The sequence below is a fragment of the Heterocephalus glaber genome, unplaced genomic scaffold (assembly GCF_053883595.1).
Source record: "Heterocephalus glaber isolate CG9 unplaced genomic scaffold, H.glaber_assembly_v1.0 deba00001457, whole genome shotgun sequence".
Classification (NCBI taxonomy): Eukaryota; Metazoa; Chordata; class Mammalia; order Rodentia; family Bathyergidae; genus Heterocephalus; species Heterocephalus glaber.
This window is the reverse complement of record NW_028258305.1, coordinates 4,380,438-4,396,295: the sequence shown is the minus strand read 5'-3', so window position 1 is coordinate 4,396,295 and position 15,858 is coordinate 4,380,438. Positions and strand designations below refer to the sequence as shown.

The window sequence follows — 15,858 nt, the reverse complement described above, 5'->3', positions numbered from 1 at the left end:
CTAAGTTGTTGAGAATGCTTTAAGTTTGTTTGGCCTTTGACCATAGGAACTCCATCTCCACCTTCCCACCTCTCACCACCCAGAAGAGCCTGAAGAAAGAACTTTGGAAAACATGACTGGAGCCCATGGGGCACTTTTAAAATGATTTTTACTTTCAAGTTTTCTTGAAAATACATTTTAGTTCTTACAGCAAGACATCCAAACTTTTTTTGGTTTTGGAGTGCTGAGGAGGATTTGAACTCGGTGCCAAACATGCTAGGCAAGCACTCTACCACTAAGCTTTGCCCCCAGCCACCCAAACTTGGTTTCTGCCATCTTTAGGGAGTGCATATCTTATGTAGACCTCCATGCTAATGACTACCACTAATCTACCACTAATCAGAAAACAACTTGGATGATACAATTATTCATTCTTTCCTGCCCACGCTAGTGGTTATCTGAGGCTGCGTATGACCCTGAGCTGGTAGCTCAGGACAGCATGGTGTTCCTGCCACCCCAAGAACTGGGGGCTCTCTAGGCCCAGTGCCACTCCACCACTGTTACAGCACTGGGTCTTACATCCTGGAAGTGAGCCAGGATGTGCTTTTGCCTCTGAGCTCCCCAAGCCTTCACTTGTCCATTTCCTACCACCGATTCCTGGAAATTAAGAAGCAAAAGTACCTGGGGGAAGCACGGTAGAACATGGCCTCTATTTTGTAAAAGACATTTTTAAAAATTGTTACTATGCATCAGTGTGTAAGGATTTTTAGCAATTACCTGTATTTTTGTTGTTGTTATGGTTAAAGACCAGATACTGGCTTATGTCAAGACCAGAAAGCAAACGTGTATATCACCAATGCATGTAGTACAGGCCGTACTGTGTGGGAAAGTGCATGAGCTTGGTGTCAGCTGTCATAGTTCAAAAATCCAGTCTAGGTCTGGGGATTTAGCTCAGTGGTGCCGTTGCCTGCCTTGCAAGCTCAAGGTCCCGAGTTTGCTCCTCAGTACCAGAAAAAAAAAAAATCCAATCTTGCTTTTACTTATATTATTTAACCTAAGCTTCTATTTCTTTATCTGAAAGAGGGGTATTTTACCATGAACAACCTCCCAAAATTGTTTTGAATGGGATAATTGTGACCATCCCCAACAAATACTTAGCATAGAGTACAGCCATTTATAGAACCCTCTTCAATTTATGCAAACAATGGTCATGAGGATGTTTGTAGGTTTTATGGGTTTAGATTCTCAAGAGGGCAAACTGTGGGCAGCCACCACACTCATCTGTTTACATATTGCCTACCAAGACAGAGCGAGCCATTGTGACAGAACACATATGGTTCCCAAAGCTGAAACTATTTACTAGACATTTACAGAAAAAATTTACAGACCCTTGGTGATCAACACTGGGGGGATGAAGAACCTGTATAGGTGTTTTCCCTAAAAGAAGTTTTGGTCACTGGTCTCTTATTCTGCTTAACGCACCAATTTAGAATCACACACATAAGTGTTATTTATGGTGATCTGGACCACAAGAGTGCAGCTCCCTCTTTCCTTACAATGCAAAACACACAGCTCTCTTATCTCATGGCGGGTGGGGAAATCTGCAGAGCTTGAGGTTGCCCATTGGTCTTTCTGCCGCCCCTCTTTCCTGATCTGCCCACTCCAAGAGACCTCTCCCCATTTCGAGAGTTTAGTGCCCCGGCTGTAGTTGTGAATTCACAGCATGCCTCCCTTCCCCCACGTCACATCTGTGCATTATGCAGAAACCACATGTGTCCCCAGAGCTTGAAGCAAGAGGTGAAAGAGCAAACAGAAATGAAAGATGCTTTCAAGAGAGCTAGATGGTCACATGCAGGATTAATAAAACAGCAAAGGGCCTTAGGAGAAATTAGGGCTGCAGCAACATGGCCACTGCTGAAAGCCAACCCAGAAAAATGAAAGGCATGTCTCAAAAACGGTCCCGAGACACATCCTTGCATCCAATCAGGCTGTGTAATTTTTTGGCAGGAAAATTTGTTTATTTGGGGAAAATGAATCCACTGCATTAATGGATAATGCAGGTGAAGGGACTCCTGGGGCTGTTCTCTGGGAGGGGAAATTTGAACAAAAGAAACTGTTCTAACTGCCTTCAATTACGTTGTGTTGAAAAAAGAGTCCAAGGCAGCTGTTCAGGCAGAGATGAATGTGGGGTGTACTTCGATATACAGTGTGTTTCTGGTGTGGTCACTTGTTGCCTTACTGACAAATACCAACATCTTTAAGAGGTCAAGGAGGCAGAGAAATACTTGTGTTAGTACTAAAGGGAATGGCAGGGCTGGTTAGGGAAAGGTAGAGAGGCAGATTTCTACTGTTACCTATACAGAACGGAGTTTCAGAGACAGTAAACACAGTGACAAAACTCACCTCAAGCCAAGTCAGTATTTAGTCTTGTTCCTTGAAGTCTAACTGGCTGGTGAAAGAGGTAAATGTAAATTGATTTCTTTGCTAATCAAGCCCTTGGCTCCTCCCATAATTCCCAGAGTGACTTCCTGTATTTCTATTATATTCAGCGTCCCTCTCACTCTCCTGCCTGTCCTGCCCTGTCTGTGTAATCTAGACTACCTCTCCAAAGTTTGCGGTTAATTTGGGGATGCTCGGCTTGGTCAGAGCCAGCTCTGCACTGATGAAATGCACATGGGCTGGTATGCTAAGTAGTTTTTGTCTTTTTAAAATAATGAGACCCACATCTTCTCCGCCTTTTGGCCAAGATCAAGTGTAAAATAAGAGACCCAATGATGTGAAGAATCTTCCTAGCTAGTGGTGGGGATTCAGCCCAGGCTTCTGTAGGAAAAGGCAAAGGGACTGGGGATTCAGTGGTTCCAGTGCCTGCCTGGAAAGCACAAGGTCCCGAGTTCGATCCCTGGTACAAAAAAAAAAGGAAAAGGCAAAGGGAACTCACATTCACCCAATGCTCATTCTGTGTGGGTGCTCTGTGTGGTTACACCATTGCACTTGAAATTTGTTTCCTGGCCTATGTGGAGGGCAAATAAGGGGTTGATCTAGTATGCAAAGAAAAGGGAATGGGTAGAACTGTGCAGGGTCCTATACAACCGAGCAGGGGGTCAAGGTATACGAGAAGACCAATTTCTCCTCTCAGCCTGGAGCAGGAGTGTGTTGAGGAGCAATCACTGCAAAGCTGGACTTCTCCAGAGACTGGGCTACCGAGAGAAACAAACCCAGATCAAGAGTGGAGTTTTAGGGCTGGGGAATTAGCTCAGTGGTTCTGGCGCCTGCCTCGCAAGTGCAAGGTCCTGAGTTCGATCTCCAGTACCAAAAAAAAAAAAGAGTGGAGTTTTAGGTTCAAGGGATGAGGGCTGGCTCAAGCCCTGGGAAGAGGATAGAGGAAGTGCTTTAAAGGGTGACCCACTTAATGTGTTTAGCACCTGCAGGCTGAATACTGAGATTGGCGCTTGAAATCTGTTCTAGGTTGGATGGCTCATTTCTTAGGATGTGGTTCATACCAGGAGGATCACCACATAGATTGAGTGCACTGGACCCAAACCTGCCATTCATCCTGGCTCAACCCACTCCAGGTGTGTTTTACAAAGCTGCTCAAGGGCTGTATAATTCCAGGAATAGGGGCCGGGGGTTTAGGTCAGTGGTTTTGCCACCTGCTGCACAAGTGCAAGGACCCGAGTTCAATCCCCGGTACAAAAAATAAAAAATAAAAAAAAATTCCAGGAATAGTCCTTGGAGAGAAATCTATCACTCACCTTGATGTTGGCCACACACACACACAAAAAACTTATCTAAGATAGCTTCCAGCTACAACAATCTTCCATGTGGAAGCCATCTTTGCTTGTCAGATGGATAGACATATTCAGCTGGAAATGGAAATCTCTTCTGAGAACTCTCAACAATACCCTTTAATCATTTACCTATGTAAGTGGCACACAATTCATGGAATGAAACATCGCGTATGTCCACTGTACTGAGAGGTGGTAGCTTTGGGCTGCCTTTGCCACTGGTTGTTTAACCTTGAGTAGTCATTTCTTTTTTTTTGGTACCGGGGATCGAACTCGGGTCCTCGTGCTTGCGCAGCAGTCAGCGAAACCACTGAGCTAAATCCCCAGCCTTTGAGCAGTCATTTCTTTATGCCTCAATTTTCTTGTCTAGAAAATATAGGGTTTAAAAACTAGTTCAGCCCTTGAAGCTCTAGATTCTACAAGGGATAGATTGGTAACAGATAAATGAGAAAACTACTTAATAATACAAGTAGCCAAAGAAAAGGAGAGTGGGAAGAAAGTGGGGCAATGCTGATGGATCAAGACCAAGGGATCTGGAGGAAAGCGATGTTCCCAACTCTGAATCTAAGAGATCAGACAAAATTAATCCCCTAGTCTAAAAGAGTGCCAATCTCGCCCCAAAGCTGAAACTGACTTTTCCTTACAAAGAAGAATAATCAAGAACAGCAGCTAATGTTAATAATAGCCATGGTTTTACCACACACAAACACCAAACCCTAGAATTACACAGGATTTTTATCTTTGCTAGTTCCACACAAAGACCCAAGACAGGGAGGAGTCTAGCATGTCTGCTTTTGTTTTATTCAGCATTCTGTTATGACTTGCATGTCATCTATGCCCCTGGACTTGAGAGTCTCAAGAAGGATTTTCTTTTCATATATTGTAGCTCAGTATCTGCTATATGGTAAGCCCTCAGCATACTGGGTTTTCTTCATTCATTCAACAAATACAGATTAGCTTTTATTGGCTTAAGTAGTAGACTGGAGATAAAGACCATGCTGGGGGAGGAAATGACATAGACAGCAGCAAATTTTGTTTTCTCCTCATTACAAACAGCAGTAGGTTCACATTTATTTGGAAGTATCCTTTACCATTGTCTGAATCCCATTTTAAAAAGGACTGAGAAATAAATATTCCCCCATTTCTCCTATTTATTAAGTAAAAAACTATGGCTTAACAAGAGTTTACTCCCCGATGTAGTTCAGCTCCCTAGAGGGGCAAATAATTTATGGGTTTCATATCTTTAGATGCTAGCTATTAACTAGGAAATCAAAAGAACAGCCTATAATTCTAAACAGACCTAAAGATACCTAGTTCTAGACTAACTACAATATACAGATGAAGATACTAATGCTAGTGATCAAATTCCTGATTTGAATTTAGTTGTAGGGACCCAGACTTCTGACCCAGTCCATTGTCATCCCCAAATTCTGTCACACTGTTAACTTTTGGTTTCTGAAAAGCAATCATTTAGAGTTGATTGTAGAAGCAGTAGATACCCATATCCGGAATATTTACCTGACTAGAATTCTCAGCTACCAGGTTAAACAAAAATAATCAAAAAGGCGGTCAATGTTGCTCAATACTTTGCAAGTTCTCTCTGGCCTTCCATAAACATTTTAGTTCCATCAGAACTAAAAAGAGTAGGCTGCTGAACCCAAGGTAAGGATCGCTGGTCAAGACACTGGGAAACCATGAGAAAAGACTAGGATCACTGACTTTAGCTCTGACCTTCTCCCAGGGGCTCTGCTGAATTCTCAGCAGGAAAGACATGTTTGGAAAGCATCCAACTTGGTTCACCCCAAGAGTGGTCATAGTAAAACTTGCTGAGAGAGGGGCAGCAAAACACCTTACACCAAGCAATGAACCTTCCTCTGTATGGCAGTGACATCCTCTCCTTACAGGGGAGCCTCAGATATACACAGTTAACCTTCCAAATTCAACACACATCAGCAAGAGGACAGAAGCAGAGCCTGGTGATATTTAAAGGAGAGCAGAGGTCTTTCTGAATGACCATATATCCTGGAGTTGGCTGGAATTTGGGAACCTCCCCTGTCCACATGCTTCTTTAGTGTGTGGGCTACATCATCCCAATATGGCTTTGATTTTAGCACTTAAAGCTGCAGGACCTACTCATCTTTCAACATAGTTTGGAAATGCTAGCCAACTACTATGATCTGTGTACCCCCCCACACACTGATTCTTCCCAGCACCAGAGAAGGTGGTGAAAGGTTGTATTCAGGTGTCTCATAGGACCTTCAAGGGCAGCTATGACACATGGGATTCTCACTGTGTTCAGCTCTGAAAGAGGCAGAGACCTGTGGGTGAGAGAACAACATTTTTCAGAACACTTTTTTAAAAAACGGTTCACTCCTATATGTTCTTTGTTTCAAGCCTCCCCAAAGGTCTTCTCTGCCTCTCTTGCTCCACTCAAAGGGAGAAGAGTTCCGTGCATTTCATTTGTTTGTTTCCTGTGGACCTTGGAGGAATTGTTTCTGATGCTAAGAATGTACCCAGAAGTGTAGAGCAAGTCTTAACATTCAAACATTCCAAAACTACCAGGGCGGGGCCAGTGCAGCTCAAAGGGATTTTGCTACCACTCAGGAGAAGCTAGAAATAAACACAAACACAAGGACAATATGGTGCACAGGATGCCAACGGATAAGCAAGAGAGAGCACAGAGACTGGGGAGGGAAGTGCAGCCAGGCCCCACCCAGGCCCTCCTGCCAGACCTCCCCTTCCAAAGACAGTGGCTCACTGTGCTAGAGACACAGGCCCCTGCCTTCCCTTTCCCTGCAGCACCACTTCAGATGTCCACTTAGTTTATAGTTTAGGGTGAGGAAGGGGGAAAGCCCACGGGCTTCAGAATAGAAGCAAATATTTACAATCTGCTGCTGAGCAGGGCATCTCACATTCCACGGGCTGGTCCCAGCCTTACTGGGCCACTTCCGAGCAGAATCTGGGATGGTAAAGTGCAAGCCAGCAGTGATTAGAAGCTTATACAACAGCTGGGTGTGGTGGCACACTTGTAATCCCAGCTACTCTGCAGGGTTGAAGGTTCAAGGCCAGCCTGGGCAATAGCAAGACCCTGTCTTAACAGAAAAGAAAACGGGCTAGGGGCGCATCGCAGTGCTAAGAGTGCTTGTCTAGCATCCAGAAGGCCCTACTTCAATCTGCAGTGTGGTAAAAACAAAAACTTATGAAACAGATTAGCTAACAGCATCAATTTTTCTGCACAGTGTGTGTATAGATACATTCTTCTTAATTTAGTTAACCGTACTGTAAAAGTAACATACATTTGATCCATAAGTCAAAATACAAAAGGTATATTTCCACCTTATCCCATCTCTCCCTTTCTTTCTTCTACCCCCAAAGGCAATAATAGCCATCTTTTAAAAGTGTACGCATGCACCTGTGCACTACCAGAAAAGACAGCACATTGTTCACAGGCTCTGGGCTTTGCTTTTTATCTCTTGGCAATCTTTCCGTATTAGAACACAGCCAGCCAATTCATTTCGTTTTTACATCTGCACATTATTCCACTATAAGGATATACCATGATTGAATGATTGATTTCTGGCAGTGCTAAAGGTAAAACCCAGGGCCTCATGCTGTACCCCTGAGCTAAATCCTCGAGCTAATCCTCAAGCCCATGATTTATTGAACTCATCTGTTATTAATGAGCATTTAAGTTTTTTCAAACTTTCTGCTTCTGAAAACAATCCTGCGATAAACAACCTTATATATTACCTTTACATATTAAGATGCTTCTTTGTTGCTCTGTAACATCCCTATGACACAGAAAGATTTCCCTGCAACTGGTAATTCATCCAAAAATCAAGACAAAGTCTTTCTAAAATAAATATATGTAACATGGCTACATGGCTATGAGAAAATAAAATTAGATATTGATTTATTAGGTTAGGAAAATGTATGATGCATGTATAATGCACATATAGTAGTCACTCAATAGGTGTCTGTGGAAGAAATGAGACAGAAGGCAGAAAGTAACTGTCTCCTGCCTTGGTCACCATTTGGACCTGAGCCCAGGGGCTCACTAGCTGGAGAGAAGTCTACACGGAGCCATTCACACCCTGGAGAGGCAAGGCTGGGCTGGACTGGGCTGGGCTGGCGTGGCACTGGCCTGCAGGTGCCTCCCCAAGTAAATGTCGGAGCTGGGGCCCCCTCCGAGAAGCCCAGAAGGCAGTCCCAGCCCTTCCGCAGCCTGAGCCTCCAGCAAAGCAGCAGGAAGTTCTAAGCTGTCTGCGGAGCTGACTCATACCCTTTGGTAAAGCATCCTGAAGATTCTATTCTAAGTTCACGAAGGGAACATGCCTTCAGGCAGACAGAGCACAGAACGGGTGGTGGCTGGGGCCTCAATTAGCTTTTCCTCTATACAGGTCAATGTCCCACCAGGTGGGTCTGGGAGGGAGAGAGGCCAGAGGCCAGAGGCCATCAACACCACTTTCCAGAAGGCACATGCAACTTACCTGTCATTACCCTGGGGTTGGAGTCCAATTCTTAAAAATGAATTATACATATTTTAGTTCTAACTGGAAAAACTAATGGCATAAAGATATTTTTGAGACCAAGTGGAGAAAACTGAACGTGGACTTGGTATTAGATAGGATTAAAAAATCAGAATTTTCTTAGATGTAATAGGGGTAGGGTGATTTTTAAAAAATTATTTTCTGTACTGGAAATTGAACCCAGGACCTTGTGTATGCTTGAGCTATATTCCAGTCCTTATAATTTTTTTTTTTGTACTGGGGATCGAACTTGGGTCCTTGAGCTTGCACAATAGGCGGCGAAACCACTGAGCTAAATCCCCGGCCCCTACCAGTCCTTATAATTTTATATTTTATTATTTAAAGGGCCGGGGATTTAGCTCAGTGGCTCCCTCACCTGCCCTGCAAGCTCAAGGACCGGAGTTCGATCTCCAATACCAAAAAAAAAACAAAAAACAAAAAACAACCAAAACAATAGTAATGTTATTTTGTACTTTTTGGTTTGAGAAAGTTTCGCTATGTAGTCTAGGCTGGCCTTGAACTCACTGTGTAGCCCAGGCTGTGCTCAAATTCTCAGCAATCCTCTGGCCTCAGCCTCTTGAGTGCTGGGATCACAGGTGTGCGCCACTACGACCTGATTATTTTTTAAATAATGTTGAGACAGGGGGCTCACTTAATTGCTCAGGCTGGCTTTGCATTTGCAACCTTCCCAAGTAGCTGGGATTATAGGTGTGCACCACCACTGGCCGGTGGTTATTGTTTAAAGTCCTTATCTCTTAGAGACAAATACTGAAGTATCCTGCAGATGAAACATGCATGGGCTTTGGTTTAAAATGCTCCAGCTTATCCCTTTCTCCCCAATAAAGTGTGTGTGTGTGCATGTGGGTGTGTCATGGGGTAGAGGAGACAAGAACGACTGCTGAGTTAGGCAATAAGTATATGAAGGGCGGGCACTAGACTATTCAGTCCTTGTGAGTATTTAAAATGTTTCATAGTGAGAAGAAGAAAAGGCCGTCATAGTGACTATAAGCCACCAGGACCTCACTACTGACCAGAACTGGCAGTTCAGCCCATAGAGGTGACACTCCTGCCCTGGATAATCTACAGATGGTAGGGTTGGTGACTACACAAAACTAAGTCATTTCAGTAAATAACTACACCAGAATCTTTTTTCAGTGGTACTGGGGATTGAACCCAGGGCCTTTACACTGAGCTATATAGCTCCAGTGTTGTTTTTTTTGTTTTTGTTTTTGTTTTTAGCTCCAGTGTTTTTTTTGAGACAGGGTCTCAGTAAGTCCCTGAATTGCCTAGGTTGGGGTCGACCTTGTGATCCTCCTGCCTCAGCTTCCCAAACTGCTGGGATCACAGGTGCGCGCCACTACATCTGGCTACCAGAACATTTTAAAAATCCTGCCTACAGTATTAAGATAACGAGTTCTCAAACTTGGCTGCACACTAGATCACCTGGGAGGTTTTCAGTTGTAGTTCCTTTAATTGCTGCCTAACTTAATTGTTTGGGGTGCAGCCTGACTGGGTTTCTGGATTTTTCAAAGCACTCCAGGTAATTCTAATGCAGAGCAAAGTTTAAGAATCAGTGCTCTGAGAAATAAATGCGATGGCCCCTTGTTGGGAGCAATGCTACATAATTCTAGGGTAAATACATTTGGTTAGCCTAGTTCTCTTGCCTACAGCCCAGCTTTGGAATTCTGAGACATAATTGCACTTTGGCCTCAGGTCACAACTGAGACCTCAATGATCCCGTGATGCTGGGATTCTCCAGGACAAGAAACATCCTGGGAGCTGAAAATATCCTGGGAGGAACAAACATCTACTCAGTTCCTCCTTGTTCTTGGATTGTTACATCTTATTTACGCAGGATGTACTGAACTCTCTGCAAGTCACTTGTTACACTTTGTTTCTCCCGATGTACTGAGTACTGAATAAAAGGTGTGGTAAGCAGGGGGCTTTCGTCTTTGCTGCCCTGAGCAGCACTGATCAGACCCAAAGCTCAGCTTCTTCTCAGTCTCATTTTTCTACCTTTCCTGTAATTCGCCATGTGCTGCTGTGGCTCACAGGAGACCAGGACTCACTGCAGAGGTTCTGGTAACGTCCCCTTCCCCTGTCCCCTACAGCCCCAGAAGAAGTCTGGTAAGTGCGAAAGGACTGCCGCAGATGGATGCTCTTCGTCCCAGTCTTCCTGGGCCCCTCTCAGCCTATCTGTCTCTCCAGTGCTTCAAGACACATCTCAGCCAAATGTTCTTGAATTACTGGTGCAATCAAGAATGACACTGCAGCCAAGGGTGTGGCTCAGAGGTGCCAGCGCTTGCGTGGCAAGCACAAGGTCCTGAGTTCGATACCCACCCAGTAGGTGGTGGTGGGGGACACAACATGACACTAGAGCTACAGTAAAGGTAGGAGCAGAGTGTGAATAGTGGTGCATGCCTGTAACCCCAGCATCTGGGAGGCTGAGATGGGAGGACCATAAGTTGTAGCACGGCCTGTGCAACTTAGCAAGACCCTGTCTCAAAGTAAGAAGGGGCTGATGATGTACCTCAGTGTGAAGACCCTGGGTTCAATCCCCCAGTATCACAAAAAAGAGGTGAAAAACTCCCCAGGTCTTGGTAGATTAAAACCACAAGATTGGGCCAGGGATTTAGGTTAGTGGTGCTTCCGCCTGGCTCGAAATTGCAAAGTGCAGAGTTCGATCCCCAGTACCAAAAAAACACACCAAAAAGCCACAAGCTGGTCCTTTACATCCACATGGGAGCCAACCTGTTATCAGTATCAGGACTGCAGTTCACATCAAGCTTTCTGCGGACCGTCCCCACCTATCAGTGCTTTAAGTGCTACCGTGCACTTATAAACCAGACTATCCTGGCCACAGAAAAACTCCTGTTTTAACAGGCTGACAACAGCCAAAGTTGTTATAGCTGCCTAACAGCTGGGCTTACTCAAGCAGAGAGGAACCAGCAATTCTCTTAGGAGTACAAGGTTGGCTTCATAGAAGGACCGAGGAGATTTTTCTGTAGTAGGTGGCATATTCTGCTGTATGATGGTGGCTTTCTGCCCACTTTCTTGTGGTAATAGCTTTATCTTGGTGTTGCTCGGAGCCTTGGGAGAAGTGGAAGGTCTGCATCTGTCGAGGCCCCATCTGTATGTGACTACTCTGACCCTCCCTCACAGCAACCCTGAAGTATAATCATGTTTCCATTTTATAGATAAGAGAGATGAGCCTGGGCAATCTTAGTTATTTCGCCTGAGTCAACACAGAAGTTGAGAGAAGCAGCTGGAATTTGTCCGAGCCAAAAAATCCATTGCCCCATCCTCTTTCCACAGCCATGTCCTCTAACATGTCCTTTAGGACAGACTGAATGTGGTTCCCCTCCCTTGTACCTGTAGGAGGGAATCCAAAGGCTACTCGGTCATATGGTCCCCCTGCATGAACCTGGAGATGCAACCCCTTGGACTGTCCTCAGTTTCCCATGGACACTCGAACGTGTGCTCCCCCCACCCCCAGGCAAGCCCCGGCTGGTGTCATTTCTAGCTGCTCAGTCTACCCATCATCTGAGAGGATGTGTGCCTCTCACACGTACAACTGCCTTAGTTTTATTTTTGTGGTGCTGAAGATTGAACCCAGGGCCTTGTGCATGCTAGGTAAGTACTCTTACTACCAGGTATACCCCTGACTTGGCTTTTAAAAAGAAAAAATCACCAGGGATTTAGCTCAGTGGCACTACACCTGTCTTACAAGCTCAAGGTAGCGAGTTTGATCCCTGGTACTGAAAAAAATCTATATAAAAACAAATAAACACATTTTTTAAAAAAATGAGACAGCATCTGGCTGTGTTGCCCGGCTGGTCTCAAACTTGCGTGGTCCAAGTAGCTGGGAACCCAGGGGGAACTACCACGCCTGGCTTCATCCAAAAGTCCATGCTGAGCAGACAGACCACAGGCCCTTCTTTGACACATATTTATTCTTCCAGATTTTGAGCTCTGTGTATCACAAGGAGTATGCGAGGCAAACACAGGTCAAAAGGCAGATTTGTATTTTTAAAAAATTAAATTTTTTTTTTTTTTTAAAAGAAAATCAGGTTTTGGTTTCTACTCCTTAGATGCAGGGCACTTTCTCTGCACCTGGCCCCATTTGCAGTGACATAAGTCCCAAACACAAGACCAGCTCAGCTGCCAGTGTTACCTAATACAGAAGGTGTAAGTAAGCCTACTTTTTACTCCCAAAACTCAACCTTACTGAGCCGGGTGTGGGAGTGCACGCTTGTAATCCCAGCACTTTCTCGGAGGCTGAGGCAGCAGGATCATGAATTCGAGGCCAGCCTGGGCTATAAAGTGAGTTCCTGTCTCAAACAAAAGCAAAGTTCCTCAGCCCTACAGGTAGATCTCAGGCCACACTTCACCCCTCACTCCCAAGCCCCTGATGTTAATGCTTTCGCCCTGGCCAGCTACAGTGACGGGGAAGATGCTACTCTAGCTCACAGCTGCCTGGAACTCTTCTTCTGGAAATGCCTTCAAGGCCAGTTTTATAATGAATGAGGCAGCCAGTAAAAATACAGAAAACAATCTATCCTCGCTGTTAATTCAGAATCAATTTTTAAACTTAAAATGGGTCCATCATCAAAGCTTGTTCCTGTTATTCACCAAACTTAGCTCTAGTGAACTCATGGCCACTTCCAAACTTAAAAATATATCTGCAAGGGGGACGGGAATTTAGCTCAGTGGTTCCGCCGCCTGCCTCACAAGCACAAGGTCCCACGTTCGATCATTAACCCCCACCCCCGCAACAACAACAAAATATATATATATAATCTGCACAACATAAATTCTTAATGTAGGGATGGATGGCTCCACTATCTTTTCTTTTTTTCCCCTTCTGAAAAAGAGTTCCAAAAAGGCATCTCAAAGTGTTTCCAGAAAATGGATTTGAGATCAAGATGATAGTGGAGCACTCCAGAGGCTGGAGCAGGAGGATTTCAAGTTTGAAGCCAGCCTGGGCAACTAAGTGAGACCCTCTCAGAAAAAAACCAAAAGATGGGGCCAGGGAGTTAGCTCAGTGGTTCTGCCGCCTGCCTCGAAAGCTCAAGGTCCCAGGTTCAATCCCCAGTACCAAAACAACAACAGCAACAACAACCAAAAGATGGAGTCTCCCAAGGTGAGATCAGGGCTCTGAAAGACAGCATTAAGGGCGGGTGTGTGTGTGTAGCAAGTCAGGTGTGGTGAAGCACACCAGGCTTCTCAGCACTTAGGAGGCCGAGGCAGGAGGACTGCAACAAGTTTGAGGCCAGCCTGGGCTACACAGTGAGTTCAGGGCCAGCCTGAACTATACAATGAGACTCTGCCTCAAAAACACAGTACACCCTCTGGTATGTTTCTCTTAAAACAAAAAATTCAAGACACATGATTATAATTTATTATACTTTATTGCTGTGACTCACCATGTGGCATTAAATGGCATTAATGATAACCATGATGAAAGCTATCTGACATTAAACTAATGTGCCAAGTACACATTGCCTTTCTGTGTCCTCTTTAATTGTTTTTCAGGGAGTGGGGTGAGACAGGGTCTCTCTATGTAGTTCAGGCTGGACTTGAATTTACTATGTAGCCCAGGCTGGCTTTGAACTCCAGGTGATCTGCCTGCTTCAGCCTCCCGAGTTCTAGCATTACAGGAGTGTGTCATCACACCTGGCCCCTTTTAATGCTTATAGCAGTTCTCTTAGTATCCCCATTTTAGAGCTAGGGAAGCTGCCCACACACCTCCAACCCCAAGAATGAAGAACTCACCCTCTGAGGCCACTGAGAGAGAATTAAACAGCAGTCTCCAGAGCACGTGACTTGTTTTCAAAACCCTACTGGGGGCCAGGGATTTAGCTCAGTGGTTTCAGCTCCTGCCTCGTAAGCACAAGGTCCTGAGCTCGATCCCTGGTACCCCCCAAAAACCAGAAAAATAATGGGGATAACAAAACTCTACTGGGCAGCCAGCCTGCAGGTTGCCCCTCTGCCACCAACACAACAGCTGCAGGGGACCCTGGACGCCCAGCTGGACCTCTGGTTTGCAGTCAGCCCTATACCCTTCACTGGACACAACAGCCACATGGCAGAAGGATCAGCAGCAGGCAGTATTTAAGAGCCATTGTGGAGGGCCCAGAAAAGCTCAGTGCTCCTCAGCGCTTAGCTCAGCTGGTCCGGAAACCCAGAATCTAACCCTGCCTTGGTGCTGTGTCTCAGCCTGCAGGAGCAGCAAATAATAAACGCTCACGCAGCATGGAATGATGCATACACGGCTGGCCTGGGCCGCACAGAGGGAGGGACACCTTCACAGTTACTCACCTGGCTCACAAGTTCTGGCCTAAGTCATATGCCCTGTCACATGGATTTCATGGAGGGGTAACTTACTTCATCTTTCTAAAGTGCAGTTTCTCTATCTGCAAATGGGGAAGTGAGTTGGTCTATGCAGGTATCTTGGGGTTTGTTATGCTAGTTAAGTGAACATGTAAGAAGAAACCTCACACAGCTCCTGTACACAGCAAGCACTAACACATGTTTACTCTTACGTTAATTATTCCAAGCAAGGTTCAGGGTAGGACAGACAGCAAGATGGACAAAACATGGCCGAAGTATGGAATGCCTCAGTACAGGACCCCTGCCTCAGCCAGTGACAGACCCTGAACCAGTGCTCAGTCAGGGGGACCTCACCTTGTCTGTCACATCCCCTGGCAAACTGGGTCTAAGACAACATGAAACTCCACGCTATGGGGAATTATTTTGGCATTTCAGACACCAGTGGAAAACTTCCCCATTTTCCTGAAATGCCAGCCCAATGTGAAGTTAGTTAGGGGTCTGTATTTCCACACTTGCCAAAGCAGGAGTTTCCTGGGCTTTGCATCCATCGAATGTTTTGCCAACACCTTTACAGTTGAGCAGCCATTCCAAGTGGAGGAGGAAGGGGAAACTGATTGGAAACAGTGACTTCTACCCTACCTGGGTGCTCAGTTCCTAAGGTGGCCCAGGGAGAAAGGATTAAAAAGCAGCCGCTGGAGTCTGACCAGTAGCAGAGGAACAGGAAGAGTACTGAAGTGAAAAACAGGCTTCCCGGAAGGAGGTTGGTCACCACAGCAGGCTAAGAAAAAAATTAAGCCAGAAGGGGTGCTTTTGAAAGGGTTTTTAGATACTGTCTCGGCTTTTTAGGTGATTAACTTTCTGCCCGGAAGGTAGCTGTCTCACCTACTCCTCTCCATAGTCCATTGTTTTGGCTGCATCACCCCTCAGCCAGGCCACCAGGGAGGAGAGCCTCTGGGAATATATTCCCTTCGAAGCCACATTGGCAATCAGGCCCTGTGGCACTCACCTCTAGTTCCAGCTACCCGGGAAGCTGAGGCTGGAGGATTGAGCCTGGGCAACACAAGGAGACCTCATCTCAGAAAACAAACTACACTAGTGCCTAAACTCACAGCAGAGATTACCAGCACTGTCCTACAGAAATGTAACTTGAGTCACGTATACATTTTAAAATTCTCTAGTAGTCACAGCAAAAAATAAACAGATAAAACTAATTATAATGATAGAGTTGATAT

The 15,858-nt window shown here is 45.3% G+C and overlaps 1 protein-coding gene across 1 annotated transcript in view; it reads right to left on the bottom strand.

The window, feature by feature from the left end:
• The window catches only part of Spred2 (sprouty related EVH1 domain containing 2), a 131,229-nt gene that overhangs the window by 64,097 nt on the left and 51,274 nt on the right, over window positions 1-15,858 (bottom strand). The window lies entirely within an intron of this gene.